We start from the raw sequence: 14,275 nt of genomic DNA, 5'->3' as shown, positions 1-14,275 counted from the left end.
GAGCTTATTAAAATGACTCTAGGGACTCCAACCATCTATGTATGGCAGGGTTTGAGAACCTTTTTGGCTGAGAGAGCCATGAATGCCACATATTTTAAAATGTAATTCCGTGACAGCATACAATGACCCATGTACGTTAGGCATTATCCAATAAAAATTTGGTGTTGTCCCGGAGGACAGCTGTGATTGGCTTCAGCCACCAGCAACCATAAACATGAATGATAGGAAATGAATGGATTGTAATACATGAGAATGTTTTATATTTTTAACGTTATTATTTTTTTTTATTAAAGATTTGTCTGCGAGCCAGATGCAGCCATCAAAAGAGCCACATCTGGCTCATGAGCCATAGGTTCCCAACCCCTGATCTATGGCAAGAAACGTGCAGATGTCTATGCCAGATAAGGCCGAAGAGAAGAGAATCTTCCAGAAGGTGTAGCTAGGTATTATAAAGAACAAAAGAAAAAAGATAGCACAGAGTCAGAGCCAAAACAAGGAACATACTCATGCCAGGGGTAAAAGGTGGAAAAGATTGTGTGGAACATTCAGGAAACCAAAAAATGTCTCCCCGAGATTTGCCATGTTGGCATAAGAATTATTTTGAGCTGAAGGCACTTGAGAAAAAGTAAATATGAGAAGACCTCCCAGCCCTCCTCCTGTTTGCCTAAAAGCAGGACATAAATTTTCAAAGGTGTCACTCTTCCTTCTCTATCAGGAAGGACAAAAGTTTTTTTTTTAATTTTTATTTATTCATTTTAGAGGAGAGAGAGAGAGAGAGAGAGAGAGAGAGAGAGAGAGAGAGAGAAAGGGGGGAGGAGCAGGAAGCATCAACTCCCATATGTGCCTTGACCAGGCAGCCTCAGGGTTTTGAACCGGCGACCTCAGCATTCCAGGTCGACGCTTTATCCATAGCGCCACCACAGGTCAGGTGACAAAAGTTAATTACCAGACACAACATTAGACCCTATCAGCCTGAAATAACCAGAGAAATCTACACAACAAACTTCACAAACTAGCCACTATCTACTGTTGGGTTCCCGTGTATTTACCTCCCCACAGTTTGCCACCTGTGGAAGCCTGAAAAAATGCGTTCTTCTGTCTGTCCTTTCTCTACAAAATTATTGTTTTTTGTTAAAGATGCTCTGTGCCAAAGTTCTGAGCTACCTTTTAGAATCACTCTCCCCTGAGTTTCTTAGTGGATATCTGAATACACATGCTAATAACTTTCTGTTGGTTTTCTCTTGTTAATCTGTCTTTTGTCACAAGGGCCACAGCAGAGAACCTAGAAAGGTAGAAAGAAAAAATTTTCTCCCCTATAAATGTTTAGACAGCTCCCTTGGGCAGGAAGGGCGTGTATTTCTTTTATGAGGGAGAAAAAAAAACCAAAATGGGAATAGTTGTCAATCAGAAGGACAGATAATGATTGTCATTAGTGCTGTTCACCAGCTATTCCCAGTCCTCCTCTTTCTGGATGCACAGTAGGATTGTACTTTCTCACACTGTTGAACTTCCGTGTGGCCACATGTTGGGCAGATAAAATATATTATGCTCATGCCTGACCTGTGGTGGCGCAGTGGATAAAGCATCAACCTGAAAATGCTGAGGTTGCCGGTTTGAAACCCTGGGCTTGCCTGGTCAAGGCACATATGGGAGTTGATGCTTCCAGCTCCTCCCCCCATCTCTCCTCTCTCTCTGTCTCTCTCTCTCCCTCTCTCTCTCCTCTCTAAAATAAATAAATAAAATAAAAAAATATATATATATATATTATGCTCACTTTGTTAAAGGTGGCGCTGCCCACATGGAAGCCTGTCACCCAGGTGATATTAATGTGTGTTGGGGGTGGGCTGTGGGCAGGCAGGATCCTTGTAGTCTGGGGCTTGGTTTCAGGACTAAGCCTTTCCCACCCTTTTTGATGTGGGGTGGTGCACTCTTATGAGGAATCCCATTATGCCTCAGATAAGTGACTTTGTATCAGAGACTTCCCTATTTTATATATTGGATTAAAGGTTTTGATTTCTACACTATAAAATGGGGGCAGAACAGGAGCTTGCTCTCTTGATTCCTGAGATTATCATTAGAGGAGAGAGCAGAGAGGAGAGCAGAGAAAGGCCCCATGGAGGAGGCCAGGAGAAGCAGCCAAGATGGCGGAGTGTTGAGTGAGAAGCCAGTTTGTGCAGAGTTTGTGCAGGGAGAAGGAAGGAGATGGGGAACAGAGGTGAATAAAGTCTGGTGAGGTAGAAACCTTTGATTCTAGGAAACTCGGATAAGTCAGTAGCTTTGTGAGCACTGAATGTGAGTAGGTTTTGGAGCCCAGTGTGTGTTTTTTACTTGCCTGCAGGGTGCAAGCTAGGATTAAAGATGATGGCCCACCAGTTTTTGGCTCCGTTGTTTCGTTGTTTCTTTACCAACTGTTCGAATCCAATGCGAACCTGCATGGGCCAGGCTGCTGTGATGGTGGCCCTGGCTACTGGCTTTACACCACGTAACTAACTAAAGCAATGACACGTGGGTGGAAATAATTTATTATTCCTGTGTGGCAGCTCTGGAATCAATGCAAGGTTTACCAGGTTCTCCTTGCCTCTGGGATCATGATGGGCAGCATCTAAGATCATGACTGCTCCACCAGCCTGGGTCTCTGAGTGGCTAACAACCAGACCTCTTCTGGTAACTTGCTGTGGACACAGCGAGAACAGGAAATGAACATTTCTTTCGTTAAGCCAACAAGATGTTGTGACTTTGTTATAGCAGCATAACAGTATATTCTGATTAAGAAACAGTTTGCCAAGAGGATATCCAAGTTCTTAACATGTAAGTAGAAAGAGATACTCAAGCCTGACCAGGCAGTTGTGCAGTGGATAAAGAGACGACCCGATAGTCTGAGGACCCAGGTTCAAAACCCCAAGGTTGCCAGAGTGAGCATGGGCTCATCCAGCTTGAGCATGGGATCAATATATGACCCCATGGTCGCTGGTTTGAGCACAGAGGTCACTGGCTTGAGCAAGCAGTCAATGGCTAGAATGGAGCCCTTCAGTCAAGGCACATAGGAGAAAGCAATCAATGAATGACTAAAGTGCATAACTATGAGTTGATGCTTCTCATTTCTCTCCTTTCCTATCTGTCTGTCCCTGTTTACCGCCCCCCCTTTCTCTCCCTCTTAAAAAAAAAAAGAAGAAGAAAGAGATTCTCAAGAAGTACAAATTAAAACAGTAATAATCTATTGTTAAACCTAATCCGGAGGGACTCGAAACATTGAAGACAGGAACAAAATCCATCGATTACACACCAAAGCTTTATTGTCTAGCTTGGCCAAGCAGCGGCAACTCCGACAGAAATCTGAGGGAGAGCACGCTGGCCCTTTGTTCTACTTGGTTTTTATAGTTTTGCAAGCAGGAAGTATAGAAGCAAAAATTGCAATTAGGTGCCCTTTACCACTATTGGTTATAGTCATATGCCCTTTATCATGATAGGACCATGTTCAATTTGCAAGCCATACATCATTTTGGAGAAAACAAAATTTATAAGTCAACACAATGATAGAAAGATGTCTTTTTACTTTTTTTTTTTTTTTTTTTTTACAGAGGCAGAGATAGACAGGGACAGACAGACAGGAACAGAGAGAGATGAGAAGCATCAATCATCAGTTTCTCGTTGCGCGTTGTGACTTCTTAGTTGTTCATTGATTGCTTTCTCACATGTGCCTTGACCGTGGGCCTTCAGCAGACCGAGTAACCCCTTGCTGGAGCCAGCGACCTTGGGTCCAAGCTGGCGAGCTCTTTGCTCAAGCCAGATGAGCCCGCGCGCGACCTCGGAGTCTCGAACCTGGGTACTTCCGCATCCCAGTCCGACGCTCTATCCACTGCGCCACCGCCTGGTCAGGCGTCTTTTTACATATTAAGAGACATTCCTATATTTTCTAATGTTTATCCGCCATCTTTTTGTCCAGAGTCACACACATTAACTATATGCATTTATATGGGAGAGGTAGTTTCCTGGGGACAAATGCCCACAAATGGCTCATTACTATAAGAAAAGATTTATTTTGGCTTTTCTCTTCCTGCACCTGGCTAGCCATTCACCCCTTTCCCCACAGGGTTGGTGGAATGTCAAGGAATCCACGTTTTCCTTCCCTTTGCATTTACAATACAATGCCAAGGGCCATCCTGGTTTTATGCCAATCACACAGTACAGAGATTATTCACAAAATTTCTCTGCACACCTTATCCCAAATTAATAAATTGTTCTTTAAGCATCTTAAAATATTAACATCGATTCTGTAGCTTTTGGTACTTTACAACACCTGCGGGTGCGGTGGCGCAGTGGCTCCTCAGGGTTCCTCATCTATTACTCCATGTCCATCAGATGGGAAAAATTAGAAAGCAGATATATGAAATACATGGGAAAATAGGAACCCTTATGAAGTATTTGGGGGAGTGTTGGGCAAACAAGTGTGTTAGGCTTGCAAGTATTTGCCTCATTGGTGCTTGAGCATGGGGCAGCACCTTTTGTGTATAATCTGTGGAAGGCTGGGGGTGCTTGCCCTCAGGGTGGCAGATTGCAAATTGCAGATTGCCTTCCTACTTGGGAGGGGCGATTGTTTGCTACTGTTTGCTGGAGAAGGGTTTTTTTCCCCACCCTGTTTTCCTGGAGAGTGCAGAGGGAAGAGTGCTGAGGGGCTTGGAAGCCCTGAGAGAAAGGGAAGCTATCTTCCCTGCTTCTTTGCTCATCCGCCGTTAGAAGACTTTAATAAACAGAATGGCCCATCATTTTCTGGCTCCACAGTTCCTTTACTGTCTGCCTGAATCCAGTGTGAACCTGCATGGCCACAACTGCAGCCTTACAGGGAGTTTACAGAGAGTTGGGAGTAATCTAAGTATCCAACACCAGAGAATAATGTAGTGGAGTATCATTAATAGAATACCAGGCTGCATTTTAAAGCATTAATTAAATATCATAGAACACCATGGATAAATATTTAAAACACAATGTTGGCTGGGGAAAAAAAGAAACAAAATAAATATTTTTGTGCCATTTCTCTAAATTAAAATGCAAAAATACATTCATCCTAGAAAGAAGAATAGGAGTTGAGATGGTGCATGAAAACCAAAACAAATAATAATCATTGTAATAATGGAACACTGTGAATTGAGGATTAATTCAATCTAATGTGCCTGAGGTCCACCAAAGCAAAAATCAGTGAATGAAGATAGCATTCAACCAAGGCAGAAAACACAGCAGAGAAAGTCACATCCTAAACAGATCCAGCAGAGATTTGGAAACAGAAGTTAGAAATGCTTTTCCTCCAAGAGCTTCAAGGAGTCAACCAGGGCAGGGAGCAGAGCAGCCGTGCAGTGACTAATTAAAGGTCTGCCCTGGAACAGCTGTGCCAGCCTCCTGTCCCCTTTCTATAAATAGAGCGGCTGGCTCCATGTTTGTCCCCAGGATAAAGCCATGATTACCACTCTCTAATCAAATTGGAGAATCGCCTGGGGTGGGTGGGGACTCTTAGGCCCAAGAATCAGATTAAGTTCAAGACAATGAGGTACATTTGTGATATAAATGGAGGAAAGAAAAGAAGGAAGGGAGGAAGGGAAGAAGAGAGGAAGGAAGGAAGGAAGGAAGGAAGGAAGGAAGGAAGGAAGGAAGGAAGGAAGGAAGGAAGGAGAAAGAAAATAAAAAATAAAAATGCAGCCCATCCCATAATTGAAAGTACCCAGCTCTAGGATAAAGCCTTTTCTAGCAACTGTGAGAGTTTATCTGACTATTCCACAATACTGCAATTAGGAGAGAGGCCAGTCATGGAAATGTGCCTTCACTTGTTAAGAGAATGAAAATAAGCTATACAGTAGTTCCCTCTGAGCCTCAGGGACACATTCTAAGACCCAAGTGCATTCCTGAAACTAGTGATACTATTGTAATAGCCCCCATAATACTCTGTTTTCCTATACATACATACCCATGTGTTGGGGGAAAGTCCCAAAAGTCTATTTTCAGGATTGACTCTGAAGAACTGACTCATAGCCTCATCCAAATCCGTATAGATAGAATAGGAGAAACTTGCATACAGGGCACAGTAGCTGCTACAGTGGGAGCAGGCCAGGCAAAATTTACTCCCCTTCCAAAACAGGTACCTTTTGGTAGGGGATTAATAGCAAAACGATATGGTATTGTTATAAAGTACCGCACACCTCAGATTCTGAAAGGCACTGTACCTCACTTCAGAGAGTTCACATAGAGACACCCAGTTCAGATAAATTTTGAAGAGTTTTATTAGAGGAGGAAATTTTAAATATGCCAACTGCATATGGCTGACATGGAGCACCTGCAGGCCCAAATTGTGCCATCCCAAAAGTAGTTCAGGGGCTGCTTATATACCCTTGATCACACACAGGTGGGGGAGAGCATGACATTATGGTACAAGCTGGTAACATTTGTTGGGGGATATACAGAAACATTAAGACTTTTAAGGTAACACAATCAAAGATGTTTACAAATCTTTCAGGGTTTCTCTTCCCTCACTAGCCTAGAGGTATTTTACTCTCAAGATTCCAAGAAGGGGGAGGAACTACAGTCAATGCAAGGTGGTATGTAAATTCTGCCTCCTATTGAAAGAGAAGAAGTTTCTAGGTTAACCTTTATTTTAGATTTAAAACTGAATGACCCATTCTTCTTGCAAGCCAGAAACTTCTACATTCTTCTCCCTCCCCTCCCTAAAGGAGGGATGGAACAGGAAAGCCTGACCTTTCCTCTCAGAATATTAATACCAATTTTCAGCTTTTTGGTACCTTACAACAGTAGGTAGTCACATAGACCACTAGAAAGAACAACGCATTTTTAAGTCAAAAGGTAACACCAGTCAGTTGTTACACTGGACACACATTCATTAAATTCCCTCCTGGGAAATGATGTTTGTCTTTGGGTGGCAGCATTCCTGAGTTCTGAGCAGTCAGCCCAGCCTGATGTTGCAGAGAATGATTGACAGAGAGCACTACACTTCCCAGATGCCTCTGCTACTGGAGCCATATTGCCTCTCTCTAGTGAGTTCCCCTGTACCAATGGTTTTCAACTGCCAGTCCTCAGACCGGTGACTGTTCACCAGAAATTCCATGCCGGTCTGTGAAAGAGTTCTACACCCTGATGTTGAATGAAGAGGATAGACCCAATGATCTGAGACCAAGAGTACAGAGAGAAATCCATGTTGATTGTAAAGCCAGGGCTAGGGCCACCATCATCAGAGCAGCCCAGCCCATGCAGGTTCACATTGGATTTGGACAGTCGGTAAAGAAACAACGGAGCCACAAACTGGTGGGCCATAGTCTTTAATTCTAGCTTGCACTCGGCGGGCAAGTAAAAACACACACTGGGCTCCAAAACCCACTCACATTCAGTGCTCACAAAGCCACTGACTTATCCGAGTTTCCTAGAATCAAAGGTTTCTAGCTCACCAGCCTTATTCTCCTCAGTTCCCCATCTCCTTCCTTATCCCAGATACAAACTCTGCACAAACTGGCATCTCACTCAGCACTCTGCCATCTTGGCTGCTTCTCCTGGCCACATGGCCTCTTTTTTTTTCTTTTTTTTTTTTCTGATTGTAAAAATTTTATTCTCTTTAATAACAGTAATAATTCCACAAAAATTATACAAAGTACATTCAATACTTAAGAGGGGTGGAGAGAGAGGGCAGGAAGCCAGTTTGGCCAGGAAGCATCCTCAGTCGACTCCAACAAATGAAGCCCAGCTGGGCTGGGGGAGGTTGGGGGTAGAGGTCCGATTGTAAAAAATAAACATGTTGATTGGTTTAAAAAAAAAAGAAAGGCCACCCATAAGGAAGCAGGGCGAGCGTGCGTGTTGGGGGTGGGGGGCCCAGCCGGCGTGCTGCAGTGGGGCGAGCTGGCGCTCAGGCAGGCTCGGAGTGGGTGGGGGGCAGGTTTTTATGCTTGAAATACTGCACGACTTGTTGGGGCAACTCCGCCAGCACAGCTTTGGCCAAGGTCTCTTTTGCTGCGTTGCGGAACTCTCGCAAGGGCACGAACTGCACTATATCTCGGGCTGCCTCCTCCCCAGTGTGGGAGCGCAGCGTGTGGCTGTCCCCGTCCAGGAACTACATGGCTGCGAAGTCGGCGTTGCCCACGCCCACAATGATGATAGACATGGGCAGCTTGGAAGCCTGCACCACGGCGTGCCGTGTCTCCTCCATGTCACTGATGACACCGTCCGTGATGATGAGGAGGATGAAGTATTGCGTGGCCGTCTGTTGTTGTGTGGCCTGGGCTGCAAACCGGGCCACGTGGTTGACGATGGGAGAGAAATTGGTGGGGCCGTAGAAGCGGATGTGGGGCAGACAAGCTGAGTACGCCTGGGCGATGCCGTCCACGCCTGAGCAGAAGGGATTGGTGGGGTTGAAGTTGATGGCGAACTCATGGGAGACCTTCCAGTCTGGGGGTAAGTGGGCCCCGAACCCAAGAGCGGGAAACATCTTGTCACTGTCGTAGTCCTGAATGATCTGCCCTACAGCCCCGATGGCCGACAGGTATTCGTTGGTGCCCATGGGGTTGATACAGTGCAAAGAGGAGGGGTCGAGGGGGTTCCCGTTAGAGGCTGTGAAGTCTATCCCAACGGTAAACATGAGCTGGCAGCCTCCCAGGATGTAGTCCAGGTAGGCGTAGTCCCGGTTTATCTTGCAGGATCGTAGGATGATAATGCCCGAGTTTTTATAGTTCTTCTTTTTCCTTTGCTTCTTGGGATTAATGCACTCAAACTCCAGCGGGACACCATCACGAGCCTCACACATCTGTGACACCGAGGTCTGGAACTCGCCGATGAAGTCATGGCCCCCATCATTGTCATAGTTGTAGCACATGACCTGGATGGGCTTCTCCATGTCCCCATCACACAGGGACACCAATGGCACAGTGAACAGTTTCCACACAGGGTCCAGCGTGTACTTGATCTCCTCAGTCCTGTGGACCGGCATCCACTTGCCATTATCTCCTGGTTTATAGAACTCAAGAAATGTGTCTGACTTCCCGAAGAGGTCCTTCTTGTCCAGCTTCCTGCCCGCCAGACTCAGTGTGATGACCCGGTTGTCTGACAGCTCCTGGGCAGCGATGGTAATCAAGCCCTTCCCTGCAGGCTTGTCATTCACCAGCAGCAGAGGCCAAGTGATCTTCTTGCTGGAGACGATCACGCCCAGGCTGCAGGAGAACTGGCCCAGGAAATCATGCTCGTGGAGCTGCGCGCTGGACTTGTCCTGGTTGAACAGGGCGAACTTGAGCTTCTGCACCTCCTTAAAGTGGTAGTGGAGGATGAACTTCTTGGAGAACGCGGGGTTGAGGTTGTTGACGGCAGTTTCTGTCCTGTCGTACTCAATCCACCTGCCATTGTTCTCCATAAAGAGGACACAGAAGGGGTCAGACTTGGAGGTGACATCCCTGTCCAGCAGGTTCTGGTCACTCACGGACAGCTCCACCTTGCACACGCAGTACTGGGAGCTCGTGGGGGCGGCCCCTGCTGCTGGGGCACCCCCACCTGGTGTGTAGGCCATGGGCTTTAGCGGCGGTAGCGGCAGCAGCTCCTGACAGTCGCGGGTCCGGGGGCGCTGCCGCCCTCAGCGCGCGGCTGCCGCTGGGGTGTCCCCGGGCGCCCCCTGCTCGGCTGGGCCCGCGGGCGCGGGACGGGCTCAGGGCGCTGCCCGCGCGGCCGCTGCCAGCCGCTGTGCGCTCCAGCCGCTCGGGGTCCAGTCCTCCTCCCGTGCCGGGTGGGCGACGGCGGCGGCTCGGGCTCCTCCCCCCACATGGCTTCTTTTTGCTCTCTGCTCTGCTCCCTCTGCTCTCTCATGCTAATCATCCCAGGAACCAAGAGAGCAAGCTCTCGTTCTGCCCCCATTTTATAGTGTAGAAATCCAAACCTTTAATCCAATATACAAAACAGGGAAGTCTCTACTACAAAGTCACTTCTCTGAGGCATGATTGGATTGTACTGCCTCACATCAAAAAGGGTGGGAAGGCTTAATCCCAAAACCAAGCCCCAGGCTACAATGATCCTGCCTGCCCCCAACACACATTAATATCACCTGGGCGACAGCCTCCTCGTGGGCAGCGCCGTCTTTAACAAAGTGAGCATAATATATTTTATCTGCCCAACAATGATCACTGCACCTGTCCAGCTAGCAAGCGTACACCAGGCAGCACACAGCTTAATTATTCACCTTGCTTCCACATATGGACTCTGTGGAGAGATCTTCTTTATTGCCAATCAAGAAAGTTCTGGACTACATTTTGTTGAAGGAACAAACCTACAGGTTTCCTCGTAGGAGACCATGGTTTTCAAGGCACTGCCAATCTGACCACAACACCCCCTCTTTGGTCTCAGCCTCCTTTTGCATCCCTGTCCCTGGCACATTGGGCTTCTCTGCTGACCTTGACAAGCTCCTTTCCAGAAGAATCCTTCACACTTGCAGTTCCACTTGCCTGAAACCAACCTCCTTCTGCCCGTGTCTGTCTCACCTTTGCCTGGTCAACTCTTATGTCTCTATCAAAGCACAGCATCCCTGTCCCTTCCTCCAGCAGGCATTCTTGTGACCACTCCTCCTGCTGCAGACTCCTGTTTTCCTATAATGCACTTTCATAGCACCTGATATATCTACTTTTAGCACCAATCAAAATTATAATTAAGGAACTGCATCATTGTTGTTCAATGTCTATGTTCCTCACTACAAGGTAAGATATTCACCATTGTATATCATTGCACAGAGTAGGCACTCAATGTTTGTTGAATGAATGAACAAGAAAGGAGTGAATGGTAAACAGAGATGGCTTCCCAGAAAAAGTGGAATCAGAGTTGGGCTTGAGGCAGACTTGGACTGAGGAGCCCTGAGGAGCCACTGCGCCACCTCACCCGCAGGTGTTATAAAGTACCAAAAGCTACAGAATTGATATTAATATTTTAAAAGGTTTGAAGAACATTAGAAAATATAGGAATGCCTTTTAATATGTAAAGAGACATCTTTCTACCATTGGGTTGACTTGTAAATTTTGTTTTCTCCAAAATGATGTATGGCTTGCAAATTGAACATGGTCCTATCATGTTAAAGGGCATATGACTATAACCAATAGTGGTAAAGGACACCTAATTGCAATTTTTGCTTCTATACTTCCTGCTTGCAAAACTATAAAAACTAGGTAAAACAAAGGGCTAGTGCGCTCTCCCTCAGATTTCTGTTGGAGTTGCCGCTGCTTGGCCAAGTTAGACAATAAAGCTTTGGTGTGTAATCGATGGATTTTGTTCGTGTCTTCAATGTTTTGAGTCCCCTCCAGATTAGGCTTAACATTTTGGGGGCTCGTCCAGGATCAAGGGATCGAGGGACTGCCGTTGGTCTGTACACCGGAGCTTTCTTGTTCAACCCCAGGTAAGTAGAACAAGGTCGTGACCGTTTGATTGCCACACGAGCCCTGGCTGATGAGCCAGGAAGGGGCTGGGTACTGTTGCCCCTCGGACACGAGGTTGGGAGATTTGGGAGGGCATCCTGCTCTTAGGGAACCCCCTTCGAGGTTAGCTATTCTGAGCTAAGGGAAGAGTGGCACCTGTTTGTTTATCTATTTTTGCTGTTTGTCTATCTGTTTTTGTCACTGCATTTGTCTTGGTCCTATTCTCCCCACAGCCAGACATGGGTGGCAGAAGAGAAAGTGGAGAGGAAATGGAACTCCCCCAGAAGTGAGCACATGAAGTGAGTTAAAGCTATTAGAGAGTGAAGCACAGTGTGGGGGGAGAGTATAGTAATAATTTGGGAGTAAATAATTACGGGAGTACTAGGTTCAAAAGTGAGGAACCTTTTTCTTTTTGTACAAATGTTTTTTATTTGAGAATAAGTTGTTTGATCAGAATGAGGTAGAAACAGAGGAATGTAAATGTAAGAGCTTGGAGTCTGAGAGTAACTTGGAAGATGGGAATATCATGGCTGTGGCCATTTTAAACTTTGCGGCTCTGCAGCCCTCTGCTCCCAAAGCCTTTGTCTCAGGCCCTTGAAAATCTCGGCTCCAAAGAGCAGAAGGCTGGCCTCCCCAGGCAGGGGTGATGAGCCGAGAGCCGGTAAAGCAGCAGGGACAAGGTCGCCCAGGACTAGGGTTCATGCTGGCCTCGCAGCTTGCCCTGCCCTGTGCCGCCGAGGTGAAGTGAGCAGGTGACAGCGGAGGCAGAGCGGTGGCTTCCCAGGTGTGTGGTGGGGAAGGCGTGCCCCAAATACAACGTTACGGATGCCACCAAGTTTCCCCAAGTTTCCGGTAGCACAAGCGTGAGAAGCCATGGCAGCCACTGCCTTGAGGCCCAGCGGCCGCCAGTGCGGCCTGGCCATGGTCCCCTTTTGGATGCACAGGCGCCACTTGCGTGAGCAGCGAAGAAAGCATGGTCTGTGGGGACACACAGGCAGCAGACGGGACGTGCCTCACGGGTGGCACAGGCCAGGTGCACAGCGCAGCATCCTTTGCTGGAATGTGCAGCTCCTACGAGCTGGAGGCGCAGCGGTAGAGGAAGCACCTCCAAGGCCCGGGGCCCCAAATCCCTGTGGCCGCGGGGGTGGCGACTCTACGGCAGGCTGACCTTTGTGCGAGCCAGGTTTGGCTCTGCCAGGGAGCCCCAGCCCCAGGAGAGGAGTGGGAAAATATTCCCCTCCCAGATAAGCTAAACCTGCCTTTCAGCGGGGGTTGAAATGGAGGGATTTCAGCTGCTGGTTGTAGCAGCTATTAGAATTTATGAATGATTAGAAGACTGAGATGCTTTTTAACGTTGTGTTATTATCTGATTTTCTTAATAAGTAGAAATTGATAGATACGTGAATTCCAAACTGCCCTCTTGATGTTCCGCTTATCTGTCAGACCTCACCCTTACTGGACTATTGACCCTGAGACAGAGGAATTCCAAAAAATTGACAACCCGCCCCAAGGAGGGGCTCCGGACATACCAGGACTTTTGGTTCAACACCCACATGCTCGAAGCCCCCCAAGGAGGAGCATTCCGGACATACCAGGACTTTTGCCTCAGTATCCCCTCAGGCTCTCCCAAACACTATATAACTCGCCCCTAGTCTGTAATCGGTGCTCTTCTCCCCCAGGAGGAGTGCCTGGCAGGGTTCCTTTCTTCCTTTCAATAAAGCCTGTGACTCTGGTCTTTCGGACTCCCATGGATTCCAACAGAAATACTTAAGAGTTTGCGAAAAATACAGATTTTTCCAGTTATTCTCTTTCTCTAAACTCATTTTATTTCTTTACTGTTCTATGCCTGAAACGAGAGCAAAGGGAATGCCTGTTTGGATGTGACTAAACAGAATCTCATAAACGGTCATTCTTGAACCTTTTCGAGAGAGTTCTGTTTATTTTCTATCCTTTTGTTCCTATCATAGTAGCCCTGCATAAAGATCAAGCAGGCCACATTCTAATCTCTAAAATCCCGGGTTTCTGGCCTGACCTGTGGTGGTGCAGTGGATAAAGCGTCGACCTGGAAATGCTGAGGTCGCCGGTTCGAAACCCTGGGCTTGCCTGGTCAAGGCACATATGGGAGTTGATGCTTCCAGCTCCTCCCCCCTTCTCTCTCTCTGTCTCTCTCTCCTCTCTCTCCCTCTCTCTCCTCTCTAAAAATGAATTAAAAATAAATAAATAAATTTACTAAAATCCCGGGTTTCTCTCTAATTTGTCTACCTTGTCTGATCCTTGTTTGTGTTTGGTCTTTGTTTAATATTGTCTAAATGTGATGTTTTAAGTTCTTGCATGCAAAAAAATTGGAAATGCCAGCTTTAATATTGAAAAAATAAAATGATATCCCTACAAATTTTTAATTTTAATTGCAACAAGTATAGCATGCTCATTTAAATTTAAATAGAATGGAATGTGGATCCTAAAGACTTGCTAATTTTGGCTAAACTGCTTCAAACTTCAGGCTGCTACAGCTACAAAGCTTGAAGCAGAGTAGATTTACCTAACAAAGGTGTAGATTTTCATTAATAATATAGGAAAATAATGAAAGCCACACTGGAATTTTCCAGCCTTATTGTGCTCTTTAATTTGCCTGTTAATTAATGGGGTAGAAATGTTTTAATAAGTATGGGAATATTACTTGAAAATGCATTTACTATGTTTTATTAAGTTAACATAAAGACAAGTATTTCTTACAATTTTGAAGTAAAGGTATTATAAAGTGTGCTCAACAAATGCTTAAAGGTCAATTATAAATAATCTTAAAAAGGGGGGAAGGAGTCATATCCTGGAACTCCTGCAAATCTATTTTATCA

The 14,275-nt window shown here is 46.2% G+C and overlaps 1 pseudogene; it reads right to left on the bottom strand.

The window, feature by feature from the left end:
* Positions 1-7,854: 7,854 nt before the first annotated feature.
* On the bottom strand, positions 7,855-9,591 carry LOC136335186 (copine-2 pseudogene; annotated as a pseudogene).
* Between the last annotated feature and the right edge of the window lie 4,684 nt (positions 9,592-14,275).

Source organism: Saccopteryx bilineata, chromosome 4, assembly GCF_036850765.1.
Source record: "Saccopteryx bilineata isolate mSacBil1 chromosome 4, mSacBil1_pri_phased_curated, whole genome shotgun sequence".
Classification (NCBI taxonomy): Eukaryota; Metazoa; Chordata; class Mammalia; order Chiroptera; family Emballonuridae; genus Saccopteryx; species Saccopteryx bilineata.
This window is presented reverse-complemented; position numbering and strand designations above follow the sequence as displayed.